This window comes from Mus musculus, chromosome 3 (assembly GCF_000001635.26).
Source record: "Mus musculus strain C57BL/6J chromosome 3, GRCm38.p6 C57BL/6J".
Classification (NCBI taxonomy): domain Eukaryota; kingdom Metazoa; phylum Chordata; class Mammalia; order Rodentia; family Muridae; genus Mus; species Mus musculus.
Window position 1 is genome coordinate 9,770,445 of NC_000069.6, and position 17,993 is coordinate 9,788,437.

A 17,993-nucleotide genomic window follows, 5' to 3' on the forward strand; every position below is an offset into this window, starting at 1 on the left:
AAACTGGTACATGAATTACTACAGAGGATGCACCGGCTGCATTTGCTGCTGCTGCTGCTGGGTTAATTAGAACTCTAAATCTTACGCGCAAGGCTCCCACAGTCCTCTGCTATTTACATATATAAGATTTTGGCAACAATACGAAAAAAAAAAACTTCAAAAAAAAAAGTGAGAAGAACAGTAAAGGGAGCATTTTCAAGTCTGCCATGAGGAGCAGCAGAGCCCTTCCTCATTAGAGACGAGCAGACACAGTACACCTTGAGACAAATCCTACCAGTCTATAAAGTTACACAGCTTTCCAGGAAACAGAGAGAGTAGCAGACAAAAGACTCCTGTGAAGTTGAACACTGCATTTGATCTTGTATAGAAGTGTCTGCCACTATACAGTCTACACTGCCTCCTCTTATTTCAGGCATGATACTTATGTGACAAAACACTCTCACCACAAGCAACTTGGGGAGGAAAGGGTTCATTTGGCTTATGTTTGCTCTGTCACAGCCCAGCATTGAGGAAAGTCAGAGCAGGGTCTCAAAGCAGGAACCTGGAGGCAGGCACTGATGCAGAGCCCCTGGAGGCCGATGCTTACAGGTTTGCTCCCCATGGCTTGCTCAGCCTGATTTTTGATACAATCCAAAGCCACCTTCCCAGGGGTGGCACAACTCACAGTGGGTTAGGTCCTCCAATATCATCATTAATCAAGATAATGTCTCACAGACTTGCTTACAGGCTGTCTGTCTGTCTGTCAGCATTCTCTCAGCTGACATTCCCTGTTCCCAGAGGACTCAAGCTTGTATCAAGTTGACAAAAAACTAACTAGGACGTACGTCAAAAGTTCTTCACCATGTTTCAAAAAGAGTTCCTGCATATCACTATAAAAATTATAAACTATTGTGCACTTTTATATCCCTAGTCATTTCTATGTGCTGAAGCAGGCAGTTCCCAATTTTTGAAAAATAAACTTCTGTGAGAGCTTTTCACACATTTTTCTCCATGACACCAAATCATGATCTCATATGTAGAACATTTAATATCTCAGAGAAACATATTTACCAATCAAGACTGAGATGACTCGTCTACCTGTCACTCACTGGACCCTCTGCAGGTGACAGAGGTGTTGTATAATTATGATAATAAGCCTCCGACATGATGACAATTTCAGCAGTCACCAATGCTGCCTTGTTCCCAGAGCCTGCCATGTGGCAGGCCTCTTGAAGGAATCCTCCCACTTTCCACACCACACCTTTTATAAAATAAGCATTACTTCCCACTCAAGAAGTTGGACTCCAGAAAACCAAATAACCCTATTAAAAATGGGGCTCAGAGCTAAACAAAGAATTCTCAACTGAGGAATACTGAATGGCTGAGAAGCACCTAAAGACATGTTCAACATCCTTAATCATCAGAGAAATGCAAATCAAAACAACCTTAAGATTTCACCTCACACCAGTCAGAATGGCTAAGATCAAAAAGTCAGGTGACACCAGATGCTGGCGAGGATGTGGAGAAAGAGGAACACTCCTCCATTGCTGCTGGTATTACAAGCAGGTACAACCACTCTGGAAATCAGTCTGGCAGTTCTTCAGAAAATTGGGCATAGTACTACCGGAAGATCCATCAATACCTCTCCTGGGCATATATCCAGAACATGTTCCAACTGGTAAGAAGGACACATGCTCTACTATGTTCACAGCAGCCTTATTTATAATAGCCAGAAGCTGGAAAGAACCCAGATGTCCCTCAACAGAGGAATGGATACAGAAAATGTTGTACATATACACAATGAAGTACTACTCAGCTATTAAAAACAATGAATTTATGAAATTCTTAGGCAAATGGATGGATCTGGAGGATATCATCCTGAGTGAGGTAACCCAATCACAAAAGAACACACATGGTATGCACTTACTAATAAGTGGATATTAGCCCAGAAATTTAGAATACCCAAGATACAATTTGCAAACCACATGAACCTCAAGAAGAAGGAAGACCAAAGTGTGGATACTTAGATCCTTCTTAGAAGGGGAAACAAAATACCCATGGAAGGAGTTACAGAGACAAAGTTTGGAGCAGAGACTGAAGAAATGACCATCCAGAGACTGTCCCACCTGGGGATCCATCCTATATGCAACCACCAAACCCAGACACTATCGCAGATGCCAATAAAATTTTGCTGTCAGGTCTCCTGTGAGTCTCTGCCAGTGCCTGGCAAATACAGACGTGGATGCTCACAGTCATCTATTGGACAGAGCAGAGAGTCCCCAATGGAGGAGCTAGAGAAAGTACCCAAGGAGCTGAAGGGGTCTGCAGCCCTATAGAAGGAACAACAATATGAACTAATCAGTACCCCTAGAGCTCCCTGGGACTAAACCACTAACCAAAGAAAACACATGGTGGGACTCGTGTCTCTAGCTGCATATGTAGCAGAGGATGGCCTAATCGGCCATCAATGGGAGGACAGACCTTGGTCTTGGGAAGGTTCTATGCCGGAGTACAGGGGAATACCAAGACCAGGAAGTGGGAGTGGGTGGGTTGGGGAGCAGGGGGAGGGGGAGTGGATAGGGGATTTTCTGAGAGGAAACTAGGAAAGGGGATAACATTTGAAATGTAAATAAAGAAAATATCTAATAAAAAAAACGAAAAAAAAAAAAAAAACAACCTAGTTGCAGTGGTGCACACGTTTAATCCTAGTACTGGAGAGGCAGGCAGAAGGATTTCTGTGAGTCTGGGGCCAGCCTGGTCTATTTAGGAAGTTCTAGGACAGCCAGGGCTACACAGATAGACTCTGTTTCAAACAAAACAAAACAAAACAAAACAAAACAAAACAAAACAAACAACAACCTGTCCCAGATGCCCAAATGGCTGGCAGCTTAGATAGGAGGCCTCCATGGTCTCCTGTCTATAAATAGTGACAAGGTGACAGCTGGTGAACACTACAGGGGGCATCTGGGAAAAGGGCATTGAATCTATGCATTATCTTAACACTTGCAAACACCTGCTAGCTTCTTTAAGTATTTCAGCAATTTTGACATCTGAGGGTGCGTGACATCTTTCTCTACATTGGAATGTAAAATTATCCTTAATTTGACAGTTATTGAGCTATACTTTTTCTTTATACGTCTTATCAAAATATATCTTTGACAGTCTACAGATAATTAAGAGTTTGGGAAATATTTGGGGACACTTATAGATGTATTATATTATCCCTAACCAAAGGAAAAGTTAATCTTTATGATCACTGCTTGGCATTGGACCTGTTATTGTTGAGAGCATATTGTTACACAAAGACTAATATCTTTGCTGGAAGAATTAGAATTAATTTATGGTCTCAGCTCTACATGTAAGTGATGTCAACATATCTGCTGTTCTTGGGAAACAAAGACAACTCCTGCCCAAGATTCAAATAGAGACAGAAATTAAGGCACTATGAAAATGTTTGCTGGATGAAACAAATGCCAAGATCAAAGCTGCTAAGGCACTGAGTGGGTTTTAATTAGCCACTAATCCCCTGTGCTTCCATCTTAGTTGTAGGATACTCCTCTGTGCTCTTTACCAGTTATCAGAGGATAATTTAAATTCATAAAAGAGTAAGCAGAGCTAATAATATCATGAGCTTTACAATAATATTCACATAATACTGATGAGGATCAAAATGCATTTGTTATCTGACTGTGCTCTTTGGAGCAACAAGAAAAAAAAAAACTGTCTGTTAAGGGTTTTAACTCCTTACCCTCAGTCAAGGAGGCCTGGTATCAAATTCCATTTCAAAGCATTAAACAAAGCGTTTTAAAGTATGACCTTGATCAATCAGATAGCCACATTTCCCCCTATATGTTCAAGTAAGGAAATTATAGACATGGATATTCAACCTTCTACCATTTCCAAATTCTTCCTTCAGAAACCATGCCTACAACTCAGCAATGGACCTTTCTCTCTGGGCAGAGATGTATCAATGACTAACTATTATCTGATACACCTTCACAAGAGTAATTTCTGGACTGTCTCTGAATACATTGGAATGGGGAGCATTGGCTCAGTAGAGGTCCAGGCCCATGTCCAATGTCCTGAGGCAGATTATGCATTTAGGATAATCAACAGACGGGCATTCCTAATAGATTGGCTGCAAGCAGAGAAGAGGAGAGTGTCATGCTAATACATGGTAGTCAAGGTGGCACACTGACACATGATAGTGTTCTTAATGGGGCTAGGAAACCCAGGATGAGTTGACTCCCAGTGGAAAGTAAACACAAAGCATTTGGTAGCTGCCAGTCTTAGGAGGACACGGGTGTGGAGGTAGAGGAATTTGATAGGTATCTATAATTTAAGCATCACCACCTCAGGAAAGATTAAAATACTCAGTGAGATCAGGAAACTCGTCACTTTTCTGTAAAATGCTAGGGCATAAATACTTCAGGTATTAGAATCCAGTCATTCCTTTACAACTTTACCTTGGTCAGCGCAGGCCCAAGGTAGACACACAGCTGAAGGAGGAGGGTATGCTGTCCCAATAAAACTTTATTTATAGATAGTAAGTTTCCAAATGCATTGCTGTCAACCTGGGATTATTTGACAAGTGAAAATCTGGGATGGAGAGGGTGGTCTGCAGAGAACATACATAAAACAGGTTGGTCTGCAATGAAGCTTGATCACACAATTCTGAAATTCTATTCAGGGCAGCATGAGTGCATCCTCTGTGCAGGGTTTACAGTGGGACACATGCAAAGCCCCAGGCTCTGGGTCACACTGTGTGTGAAATGGGGCAAGTTAATTAACCTCTGAGTGCAACTGCTTTGACTTCAAATGACAGTAATGATGATTACAGCTAAGAGTGGGCCAAAGAATATATTAACAGCAAGCCTCATAAGTAGGTGCTATTATTATCTCTTCCTTTTATGAACTAGGATGCAGAGACACAGAGGGTGCTAAGAAGCATGGTCAAGTGACACGGCTAGTCGGTGGAGTGGACATCTTATAGCCTGGCCAATTGGTCCTAAACCTCTCACTAGCGACCACTCTCACACCCCAAATGTCACACTCACACCCCAAATATGCTAGATTCGAGAAAAGCAGCTTTCACTGCTGTGTGTGGCTCTGTTACAGCATCTGGAAAAATGGGCTGGTCTTGTCCAAGACATCCTCCCTGCTGGATTTGCAACAGAGCTTTAAAAGGGCCCAGACTAACGCCACTGGTTTCTTCTAGGCTGCCTTTCCCCTGAAGAAGAAAGAAAGGAGAAAGCAGTGGCTGTCCACATGCTGGCCAGCTCTGGGCTCCTCTCTGTGTGCTCTGGCTAGGTTTGGGGACTGTGGTAAGTTATGTTTTAACAAGCATTTAGTTGTGGCAGAATTCAGAAAATAAAAAGAACTCTGCAAAGAAGCGAGGCTCTGCAAAGGCACTTCTGTTGTTATCGCTGTAAGGGAGTGCTATGTATGCACTGAGGTCCAGGGTGAGCCACCCCTCCCGTGCAGAGCTTGTCTCGGCCTTTCTGGTTCCACAGCCCCACTTCTCACATATTTTTTTGCTCCACATTTACTGTCAACAATATTCACTTCTACTGCTCCTTCTGTGAGAGAACTCCCACTTGGCTGCTGGGACTGGACATTTTTACTTTTTTACTTTCCATGTGGAAGAACACACAAGACAATCATTGACTACAGAAGAATAAAGGATCTAAGTTGAAGTAAAAGCAATGCTCTCACCAGGGTTGAAAAGTTTAACAATCACATGAAATACACCTATTATTTAAATCCATCAGTCACTGCTAAATGGAACTAAAGCCAGGGTCTCATTCTTCTAAAAGAATCCAAATGCTAGCATGAATTAGCTATACTCAGAAAATGGATTAAATATTTGTGTCTTAAGCCACCAAGGGCATTACAGCTCAAGAAAACAAAGTTTTTAAAGGGCAAACAGTATGTGTAAAAATCTTCTTTTGTCCATGAGTATTTCCCTAAACTCGATGGCTGTTTCCTCTGTAACTGTCAGCACCATGGTGAGAGGACTTGATAAGTCCTTCTGGCTGGCTGAGAATACTGCAGTGTGGTATACAATCTATGAGTGCTATACTAATGTCAGATGTTGCAGCATGAAGATTTTTCAGCACAAAAATTAAGTCTAGCTACTGGTTGGAAGATAGGAGACAGGGTCCTATATAGATTGGGCCCTATATAGGATGGGTCCTATATAAATGGCCAGGCCCAGGAGGAGCCACAAAGCACCTACAATTATATGTAAAACTTGCTTTGTGCACCCCGTTCTTCAGAAAATGGTCTGAAGCTACCATCATCCTTAGTCCACTGCCTTCCAAAGCAAAGTCAAGCTTGGCAACTAGGCCTTCAACACATTCGTGTGGCTTTAAAGGTCAGAGTCCGGGCTGAAGCTTACGGTGGCAGTGAGAAACCCGTTCTCAAAACATAAGGTCGAGAGCATTGGAGGAAGGTTTCTTATAAACTCTGGCCTTCAAATGCATGTGCGCGCACACACACACACACACACACACACACACACACACAAATGCATGTGCACACATGCACACACTGTTTTGAGCTCTTGCTTTTGAAAAGAATACAGATTAGTAGATTATTAGTTTCAAATGAGCAAATGTTTGTTTCTGTGCTAGATAATTGGCATTAGGTCCTGGCTTAAGATTTTGTGACACATGACCTCACAGAGACGGTGGCAGTACACACAGAGCTTGCATAGCTCTAACAGAGACTGAGTCTCATTACTGAGAGGGGAAGTTGAAAAGAGCTCCTAATCTTGAATTGGTAACTCCTTAGAAAGCAAAATTTGTTTTCTCCAGTGGAGTCTCGCTGGATATACAAACCACACTTAAGGACAGGTCCCACGATCAGCATTAGATGATGGCCAATGGTACTTTTGGAGGGTTTGGGTTTTTTTGGTTTTTTGTTTTTGTTTAACAATGTTTTTTCCCCCTCTACAGATATTTTCCTTATAGTTCATGGTTTCCAATTTGTTTTAATGGGTTTTCTGTGTGTGGATATATGTTCCCATTTGTGTGTGTGGATATGTGCTCCCATCTGTGTGTGGATATGTGCTCCCATCTGTGTGTGGATATGTGTTCCCATCTGTGTGTGGATATGTGCTCCCATCTGTGTGTGGATATGTGCTCCCATCTGTGTGTGGATATGTGTTCCCATCTGTGTGTGGATATGTGCTCCCATCTGTGTGTGGATATGTGCTCCCATCTGTGTGTGGATATGTGCTCCCATCTGTGTGTGGATATGTGTTCCCATCTGTGTGTGGATATGTGCTCCCATCTGTGTGTGGATATGTGCTCCCATCTGTGTGTGGCTTTGTGCTCCCATCTGTGTGTGGATATGTGCTCCCATCTGTGTGTGGATATGTGTTCCCATCTGTGTGTGGATATGTGCTCCCATCTGTGTGTGGATATGTGCTCCCATCTGTGTGTGGATATGTGCTCCCATCTGTGTGTGGATATGTGCTCCCATCTGTGTGTGGATATGTGCTCCCATCTGTGTGTGGATATGTGTTCCCATCTGTGTGTGGATATGTGCTCCCATCTGTGTGTGGATATGTGCTCCCATCTGTGTGTGGATATGTGTTCCCATCTGTGTGTGGATATGTGCTCCCATCTGTGTGTGGATATGTGCTCCCATCTGTGTGTGGATATGTGCTCCCATCTGTGTGTGGATATGTGTTCCCATCTGTGTGTGGATATGTGCTCCCATCTGTGTGTGGATATGTGCTCCCATCTGTGTGTGGCTTTGTGCTCCCATCTGTGTGTGGATATGTGCTCCCATCTGTGTGTGGATATGTGTTCCCATCTGTGTGTGGATATGTGCTCCCATCTGTGTGTGGATATGTGCTCCCATCTGTGTGTGGATATGTGCTCCCATCTGTGTGTGGATATGTGCTCCCATCTGTGTGTGGATATGTGCTCCCATCTGTGTGTGGATATGTGTTCCCATCTGTGTGTGGATATGTGCTCCCATCTGTGTGTGGATATGTGCTCCCATCTGTGTGTGGATATGTGTTCCCATCTGTGTGTGGATATGTGTTCCCATCTGTGTGTGGATATGTGCTCCCATCTGTGTGTGGATATGTGCTCCCATTTGTGTGTGGATATGTGCTCCCATCTGTGTGTGGATATGTGTCCCCATCTAAATGTGTTTCTTAGGCTTCTTCTTTGGCTCTTCTTTTTCACCCATTTAATTTGTCCGATTTTGGTTTGTTTTTATTTTATTTTATTACTTTTTTGGGTGTGTGTTTCTATTCCAATTAGAGAGAGAAAGAAAAAATGCAGATTTGGGGAGAGGGGTAAGTAGGATCTGGGGAAGAGAGACTGTAAACGGAATATACTATATTAAAAAAAATCTATAAAAAAAGAAGACCCGTGTATGATCGAAAAGTTCCTTTCTATTGCTCTCCAGGGGAGCGTACCCCGAGTATGGCCTTTTAGATGTGTGTTTTCAAGGATATAGGCATCTGTGCTTCAAGTTCACATAGAAGACAACGATCACTAAAAGCCCCAAGATCAAGAACTTCTACAATGTTCAGCTATCATTCATATGCCTGACATTTAAATTAATATGTACAATTAACTATACCCGAAAACCAAACTGCACACCAGGCAGGGATGGTAGTCTTGCAGGTTACTCTTATTTTTATTTTTTTGACAATGAACCACAAGTTGATGACAAAATTAAATAAACAAGAATTCCCAGTTTTCCATTTATGACCAATAATCCATTGTCTTTAATAAAGCAAAGTATTTTGTCATCTTTCAGGAGACAAATGTTTTCTTTCCAGGATAAAATTAGTTTCTCATGGGGATCACATATAAAGACATGTCACGCACTTTCAAAGGACTTTGCTGTATCTCTCTGCTAATTTAATTTTCTTCCTTTTCCTTGTTAATAGTCAGGTTTGATTTGGAGTAGCTATTCTATACTACTGGAAATCAGTGAGCAAGCCTCCTAGTGCTTCCAGATCACTGGTGTATCAAGGGCATTACTGCAGAGGTAAAAGGTAGGCAGAGACCATCTTTCTCCTTCAAAGTGGGAGTCACAAAGACCACAAGATCCAAAGGCAATAAACACTGTCTCTGGTAAACACAAAACCAACATTTTCTTTTGTTAACCTTAAGAGAGCCCAGAAAATTGTATTTTACAGACTCTCCAACAGCTTCTCTGATCCCCAAAAGAATAGCATGATTCATACACATTCCAAATTATATCTATTTTGCATAAATGAAGTAGATTTGGTAGAAGAAGTTGGATTCATTATTATGTAAAATACAGCCATTAGCAGACAATGTGGTAATTATATTCCCAGACAGAACAAGATCAGACTCAGGCCACTGTGTTGGAGCTAGGCAGTGAGAAGAGGGTAAAGTTTCTCACAGGAGTATATCAATAGTACCAGGACAGGAAGCCCTCAGGCTCTCTGTCTGTCAGCAGAACAAGGCATGCGTCCAGCTGGCCTGTCGAGCCAGCACCACTGTAGTACCTCAAGGATGGGTAATGAGGCTCTTGTCCAAAGCCTTTTTCTTGGAGCTGGAAGCTTTCTGGGGCACACTGACCTCCAGGGGTTCCCATGCCAGCAAAACAGAAAGTAGCTGCTGACTAGCAGCAGAATGCACAGTGCCTAGAACCATGGAGTCCCCAGCCAGGGAAGCCAGGATAAAGCTCTGTCCTGCATTAGCTTGGGTGGACCTAGAAACATCTGCAATATGTGCAATTTACACAGTGTCCAAGGCTGAGTGAGGCTCAAGCTAAGGCAGAGACCAGCTACCGTCATGAACTGAGATTCAAGGGAACAGTAACTCAGACCACCCTAACCTCAGGCAAAGGGTTTGAGCCCTAGGCCAAGGACATCTGGATGCTGTCAGCACAGGGTGTAAGGTTCATAGTCTCCACCCCACCGGGTGTCTTCCTGGTACAGTTTCTAAGGGAGATGGGGCTGCTAGAAGCTGAGTTTCCAGATCGTTGAAATTGGAACAAACTGAATTCTTCCAGAGGGAATAATTCTCATCTCTCTACCCCTTCTGTCTCATTCATTTCCTCTTTAAACACCAATGAGCTACGTTGAAGTGGAGAGATGAGCTAGATGTGTGAAAGACTGTGGAAACCAAGATGTGAGTGCTTGCCAGTTTACAGGCTGCTGCTTACTGGGTTTTAAATCAGGAACCTTCGTCCCAGAGAATCCAGGCGCTTGCCTTAGGTCACACAGGGCAAGAAGCAGATAAGGCCAGACGTCACCTGTGTCCCTAGAATTCTATGTCCTGATACTGTCACTAGATGAGCTTTTCAGCCAATAGAAAAACAACCAGTTTAGGGAAAATTTGACATGTAGTTTTAAAAATAAATTCAAAAGCCAAATATTAAATAGCAAATTTCCATTTGTTAGATACTTTTATCCACAAAGGGTAAACATGTTTTTTTTTTCCCCAGTTAACAGGTTTTTATTAAGCTTTTGATGTATATGATAGTACCAGATAGTCTAAGACTTAAAGATGCTAGCTTCATGCTTCCAATCTGCCTACGACTCCACAGGCAGATGTGTGTTCATGCTTTGTAGGTACACATCGAGCGCTTCCTAATCACCTTGGCTGCTACTACAGTATCAAGACTTATCGGTACAATGTCTAAACAGTGTATTGCTTCTTGTAGCTTTAGGAGCTGAAATCCATGATCAGGATGGACCAGGGTGCCAGCATGTTTGGGTTCCAGTAAACAGTTCTTTTTGTCGTCATCACTAAACCTACAATGACAGCTTCCCTCCTCATTACTTAGTTGCCTTCCAAGGACCCTCCTTACTATCACTATGGCAACAGAGATTTAGGATTCCATAGACTATTTTGGAAGACACAAACTGATCCACAGCTAGTTGCCAGTCTTGCTCAGATAACTCTAAAAGCTACCTCTGACCACTATGTTAGTTTTTCATTGCCACAACAACAACAACAACAACAAACTCATAAAATTAATTGTTAAAGAGGAAAGGATAATTTTAGCTCATATTGTTGGAAGTGCAGCTCATGACCAAGTAACCCAGTCGCTTTGAGCCTGTGGCAAGGTAACACATCGTAGCACGCATGTGAGCAAGACTTCTTAGATCACACGCCAAGGAACAAACAGGAATGAGGAGGGAAGCCTGGCTCCCCAAACCCTCTTTACAAGCAAGGGGTAAACACTTGTAGCATTAATGTCTTACTACTTTTGTATTGCTATGACAAAACCCCATAACTAAGACAACCTATCAAAAAAAGGCTTTATTCGGGGCTTACAGAAGGAAGGGGTCAGGAAGTAGGAGTCAGTCACCATCACTGGATGGGAAGGCATGGCAGCCAGCAGCAGTTTACTGCCTGGAGCAGAAGCTGAGGGCTCACATCTCAAACCATAGCCCGGAGACAGAGGGAGCAAAGTGGAGCAAGGCCACACCCGCCAGGCTTCCCCAGACAGTGTCAGCAACTGAACCACACATTCAAATGCCTGAGACTATGAGGGGCATCCCATTCAAACCACCACAGTTCTGTAAGATGTATACGGTTTAGTCACACAGACACCCTGTATGTATTTTAACAAGCCAACCAATACGTAAAGTATGTCATGACCACGCTTGTCATCTGCACTGAGAGGCACACTTACATGCCACAGGCATGTGAGCTGACAGACTTAGTGTCAGTAAAGGATCAGGGCTGGTGCTGCTCCTGGCCAGCTTGGGGTGCTAATCTGTCTATCTGGCAAAGGCAGGCTTCAGTCATATTTCAGCTATATTGCAGTCATATGCAAAGTAGTTCAGAAAGCAGGAGCGGAGTTTAATTACGTGCTGTCCCCTCACACACAGAAGTGTAGTGGCACATGCCTCCAGAGCCGGCATCAGCACATTGATTTTGAATCTTATAAAAGTTCTTCCTATGCAGGCTGCAGCATGAATTGACATTGCCGTAACTCCTGTCTGACATCATCTCAGCTTTATGAATAAATAAATCTGTGCTCCAGGGAAACACTGATGTAAGAGGAAAACCAATAGCACCCAGACCTGAGCTTTACACGTCCTTTCCAGTCCAATGCGCCCCGAGTGGAAGACCATACGTGCTCCCTGCAACAGTGACATGTAGTGCATGTCTCTACAGCGAGTAACAGCTTCCCAGTGGCCTCGAGCACTGCATTTTCTCTTTTCTCCTTAAAGAGTAGTAGCTGATGTCTCTAAAAGAGGAAATTTGGAAGAGTGCAGGACGGGTGCAGGCAGAGTGAGGAAGCTTTGACTACTGCGACTCTGCCTTCTGAGTATCTAGGGAGCTGCTCTGCGATTCTCCTATGTTATAAAGCCCCGTCCCCCCCCCCCCGTCCCCCCCCCCCGTCCCCCCCCCCCGTCCCCCCCCTCCCCGCAGCAGTATTCAAAGTCTGTAAGGGCTTAGGGGAAACTGTCAGGAGACTATTAGCTGCTTGGCAATAGTGGTATTCTCTGGGTAATGTGTGAACCAAGAAACTTAAAAAAAAAATCCCAACTATCTGAAGTGAACAGACATATTTTCTTATGATTTAGAATATAATATGGGAAAAGAGAGGCAAAAATAAAAAATTAATGAGACCGACTGCAAAGTATTCTGTTGACTGCTAGCTCAGAGCTAGCTAATTTACTGTTTCAGATTCCTGGCCGAACCTTCCTTGCTGCTTTTGGATGCTTTTCAAGACACAGGCAGGTTGCTATTCAAATGAACTGCTCTCAAAAGTAAAGCTAACAGTGCATGCTGATATTAGCCTCAAGTTTCTGAGCCAAAGTGCCAAGCTTCAGAGAGAAGCTGGAGAGAGCAGTCATTTCCTCACGCTGCCTTCACCTGGCCAGCGCTGCACAGCAAAGCAGTGGGAACAGTTGTGGGACGTTCTGCGGTGCCCTGCAGTAACCTTTGACTGTAAGGCCACTTCAGGGCATCTAGGCTCTTGCCTACAATTGGAATGAATTAAAACTCGATCCCCAACTAAGCAGCTCACCACTGTGTTAACTGTGGCTCCTCATGAAATGCAGTGTTGTTTTGAACTTAGAGCCCACGCCTCCCTGGGAAGTAATTTCTGTCTTCTCAGAGCCGGGGAACAGGAAACACTGAACACATGGGACACATATCTCAAGCACAGGCACAATGGAAGCCTGCAAATGGGTTTGCTCCCAAATTAAACATCACAGAATAGGCCACCATCATCAACAGGGTGCTAGAGACACAGGCTGAGCCTTCTTTTCCCATGAGAAAACAGTACCGGATTTCAAGTTTAGGAAGAATGTAGCCAATACTTTAGCTCTGATATCAGCAGAGGAGTGAAAGGCCTTGGATACGTTTTGGTGGTACTTCCTTCAAACACGGATATGAAAATCAAAAGGAGAAAACAAAGCTACATCGTTGAGAAGGAGCTTGTGGGAGGTCAGAGGAAAAGAACAGCTTGAGGTCAATTTCTTCTCATGTATGCCTTCTCTTTATTCGTGTTGGAGATGCTTCATCCATAGAAACCTGAATGGTCCAGACAGTAACTAGATGTTGTAGGTACAAAGATAGGATTAGAATCTTGCCTTGCAGCTCAGCATCCATAGGAAGGCTATATACAGGTGGCTAACAAGAACACAGTGTGGTCTGAGATGCAGCTAATGAACTGTCTGGATCCTGTGGTACCTAGAGGATCAAGGAGAGCTTCTCAGAGGAGATGGAGAATGAGGTGGGTCTTGAAGGATGCTTCAGAATTGAGAAGAAATGGTGGTGGTGGTGGGCAGAACATTCTCAGAAATGAGAACTGTGTGCACTGAGTCTTGCTTGCGCATGTTTGTCTTAAGAGACATGACATTCTAGAACACTTCAAGAAATCCAGCCCTGGAACTGGGCGATGGTGGCTCACCCCTTTAATCCCAGCACCCGAAGGCTGAGGCAGGCAGATTTCTGAGTTTGAGGTCAGCCTAGTCTACAGAGGGAGTTCTAGGTCAGCCAGGATACACAGAGAAACCCTGCCTTGAAAAAACTAAACCAAGGAAATCCAGCCCCATGGAGCAGGGTAAAGCATGCTGGAGGGGTACCCAGGACTGGGCCACAGGGCCGCACAGCCAGGTGTCTGGGTCAGTTGAGGTGACAAAGGCACAGAGGTGTGGGAATCGTGAGCAGGGTCCTCAGTCAGGGAGAGCCACTCTGAAAGAAGCTACAGAAGTTGATTTCAGACCTGATCTGCACAGATGTGCACATGTGCATGTGTGAAGGCCAGGAACAAAGCACTGACCAGCGGCAGCAGAGAAAAGGAAGGTCAGAAAGACACAATGAATACTAGTAACAGCAATTATGTGACCCTCTAAGCACCAATATCCTGAAACTTTTGCATAATCTTAAATCCAGAATCTGGTATGGACTGAACGGGGAGAAGCCAGGCCAGGGCAGAGATTCCTGGCTTGAGTACTGGGTCAACAGGGATGCCATTAATTGGAGTATTGATTCCAGTAAAAGCAATCAGCTGCTAGCAGAAGGGAAGAGAGCCAGGTGGGGGAGGCAGTTTCCCTGTCATTTGGGGAGCTGCCTGAGACACTCAAATAGGGGTTATCAGAGGATTGGGGACAGGAATCTCATCCAACAGAGAACAAACTGCAAATTCACATTAATTTAGAAAGAAAAACAAATGACAAACAGAAAACTATCTTCACTGAAAAGCATAAGAGTCAGGCCATGGGCAGAAAGGGAGCAGACAGTGCTCTGCAGACACTGGGGGCCTTGAGTGTAGAGATGCATCTGAAGTCTATTCCAAAATGCATGGTTCCCTGTTAAAGCTGAATGATCCCTGACTGGAGAACGTCCTGCACTTTAGGTCAACACTATATGTGTAAGGCGAGTTACTCTAGAGGAAACAGTGCTGTAGAAAAAGTATTTAATCCCTGAATTGAGATTCTTGTCAAATGTTGGGAGATCAGAGGAAGGCATTTATGGAGCACAGATAATCAAAGCTGTTAAGCACATATTCTTTAGCCTTAGTTAGCAGGAGGAGGAGGAGGAGGAGGAGGAGGAGGAGGAGGAGAAGGAGGAGGAGGAGGAGGAGGAGGAGGAGGAGGAGCAGGAGGAGGAGCAGGAGGAGGAGGAGGAGGAATCTGTTTCTAGGTTCTGTAGTTGCCCTGCAAATGACTCAGCAGTGACCCAGCTCTCCTAACAGCAAAGACTTAACTCTGGATTTCTCAACAAGCATAAGAAAAGATTTAATTAAAAGACAATGGTTCATTTTTACCAAGATGTGAGGGCCTGGGAAAACCTAGACCAGATGGACCCTTTCCTCTGTGAGCAGAGAGGCCCAGAATGATGGTCTGTAATGGGAGCAGGTCAGGGAGGCCAGGACACTTGAGATTTCTAAATCTTTTAAATGGGGTGAAAATGACACTTCAAGGTCCAGGATTCATTTTAAAAAGTGATAACCTGTAGTAATGCAATTGCTAAACCTAGTGTGAAGGTCTTTGCGTTGACTTGTCGTTTGCTTAGGCTCGAGGATTTCACGCTGGATTTTGATTCTGTCCAAGCCCAGATCACTCAGGGGTTTCCGATGTAACTGGTATTAGTACTGATCATGGTCACAGTAAACACAGCCTCATGGTCCCGATGATGGTAGTGGTGGGGAGAGCTGTGTATACTGGTCATCCTTCACAGAGCTCAAGAGTCTGTGCAATTAACACAGAAGTGGAAGCTCACAGTCAGCTATTGGATGGATCACAAGGCCCCCAATGGAGGAGCTAGAGAAAGTACCCAAGGAGCTGGGGGGATCTGCAACCCTATAGGTGGAACAACAATATGAACTAACCAGTACCCCGGAGCTCGTGTCTCTAACTGCATATGAATCAGAAGATGGCCTAGTCGGCCATCAGTGGAAAGAGAGGCCCATTGATCTTGCAAACTTTATATGCCTCAATACAGGGGAACTCCAGGGCCAAGAAGTGGGAGTGAGTGGGTGGGGGAGTGGGTGTGGGGGACTTTTGGGATAGCATTGGAAATGCAAATGAAATAAATACCTTATAAAAAAAAGAAAAAAAAAGAGTCTGTGCAATTAGTATTCTCATCTCAGAATGAGGAAAGAGACTGAGATGAGGTAGCACTGGCCCTCCATGGAGGCACCAAGAAGCAGAATGAGGACTGAGCCAGACACTGCTTGAAGTCCCATGGCATAGGAACTGTGCCTGTTGGTGTCTTGGTCTCTTGTCTCTTGATAGGAAATATCCCATGTGTCAGCGCCTGGTGGACACTGGGTGGAGCTTTTGAGGGGTGATTGACTTATTAGGGCTGAATTCCATCAATGGATTCAGCAGTTATGAGTTCAGAGCAGAGCAGAGTTATGAGAGCAGAGGCGGGGCTCAGAGGAAGTGGGCTGCTGGCGATGCCTCGAAAGGCTGTATCTTGTCCTTACACACTTCCTCCCTGGCTCTCTGCTTCCTCACTGCTAGGAGGGAGCAGCTTGTCCCACCATGCCCTTCAATCCGCCTCACTAAGTGATGATGCTTCTGACCCCACTGTGACCCCAAACACACATCTCCTGCCGTTTCTATCAGGTTTTGTTAGAGCAACATAAAACAGACAAGTTACCCTTGTGGCACAGTGGTCATGGTGTGACATCTAAGGTGGAACTAGCTCACACCTGGCTGGAGCTGTGTATCTGTGGGTGCAGGCTAGCTCACACCTGGCTGGAGCTGTGTATCTGTGAGTGCAGGCTAGCTCACACCTGGCTGGAGCTGTGCATCTGTACATGCAGGGTGGCTAGATACAGAGTTACCTTAGTAGCAAGCTTGAATGACCAATATTAAAGATGGTGACTTAGATGAATAAATATCCTGAACTCACCAACTCCCAGCTTTGAAGTTGTGCTCCACTGTGGAAATCAGAGAAGAACCCAGTGTGTTCTAGAAAGGAATAAGAGGAACATAGTTTTAAATTTCTTATTGGACTAAAACTAAAAGAATGAAAAGAGTTATTACCTTCTCCTTTACTTATTAAAAGTTCTGCAGTAAAGGAGGAAATTGATCAGTAAGCGTAAGCTGTAGCATTTTAGTACTACAGAGAAAGGAGTCCTAAAGACAAAACTTGAAATGCCTGCCCATAGTCGACAGACTTGTGGTGATGGGCACTTGTTCTTGCAGAAGACCTGAGTTCAGTTCTGACCTTGGACACGGGTGCCAGTGACTCACGCCTCTCCTTAGCGTCAGTGCCAGGCAATCAGATGCCCTCTTATGACCTTCATGAGCACCAGTCCTGCCTGTGGTACACATATACATGCAGGCAAAACACTCATACACATAACACAAGCCAATCTAAATCTAAACGAACAGTTCTAGATAAGATAAATGTACACATGGACACAGAGTACATATCCATGGAAGGAACAGAAATGAAGCTGCAGACGAGCCATTTAGTTATGTCTCTGCCATATTTGAATAATTGCTTCCTTCCTCCTCTTCTCAATCTACAGAGTCCTACAGTAGGCATGTGTTATATATCACACACATAACCGCAGACCTACACAATGGGCAATGTACCACAGCCTTAAAACAGCTATATACTGAAAGAGAGGGAGAGAGGGGGAGAGAGGGGGAGAGAGGGAGGAAGAGAGGGAGAGAGGGGGAGAGGTGGGGAGGGAGATAGGTGGAGAGAGAGAGAGAGATTGGGAGAGACAGAGAGGGAGGGAGGGGGAACATGAAATGAAAGGGTGAAGAACCATGTGCTAATTGCTAGCATGGATCTAGCCATGCTATTTACTCCTTCAACTTGAAATACACTGTTTAATACAGTGCCTTATGCTTATTAACAGTAAGATTGTATCACTTATAAAGATCCTGTCCTGCAAGAGTGTGACTAAGATTTGAGAAATTGAACTCAAACCTAAAACCCTGCTTTGTACGATGGTTCTTGTGTAGACTTCTTAAGTTTGTGTCATGGAGGGAGACGCTTGCAGAGTGGGGAGACATAAGAGCTGGTGGAGATTGCTTGAGGATGAATCCTGAGGTAAAACGGGGACTCTTT

General features: G+C 44.2%; 1 protein-coding gene across 3 annotated transcripts in view; it reads right to left on the bottom strand.

The window, feature by feature from the left end:
• Positions 1-17,993, bottom strand: part of Pag1 (phosphoprotein associated with glycosphingolipid microdomains 1) — a 146,206-nt gene that overhangs the window by 82,966 nt on the left and 45,247 nt on the right. For 2 of the 3 annotated variants that reach the window (NM_001195031.1, XM_011248151.3), the window contains exon 2: positions 16,818-16,876. The exons of the other annotated variant lie outside the window; for it this stretch is intronic. The gene's annotated coding sequence lies outside the window, so the exon portion shown is untranslated. The remainder of the gene's footprint in view (positions 1-16,817; positions 16,877-17,993) is intronic. 3 annotated transcript variants of the gene reach the window in all.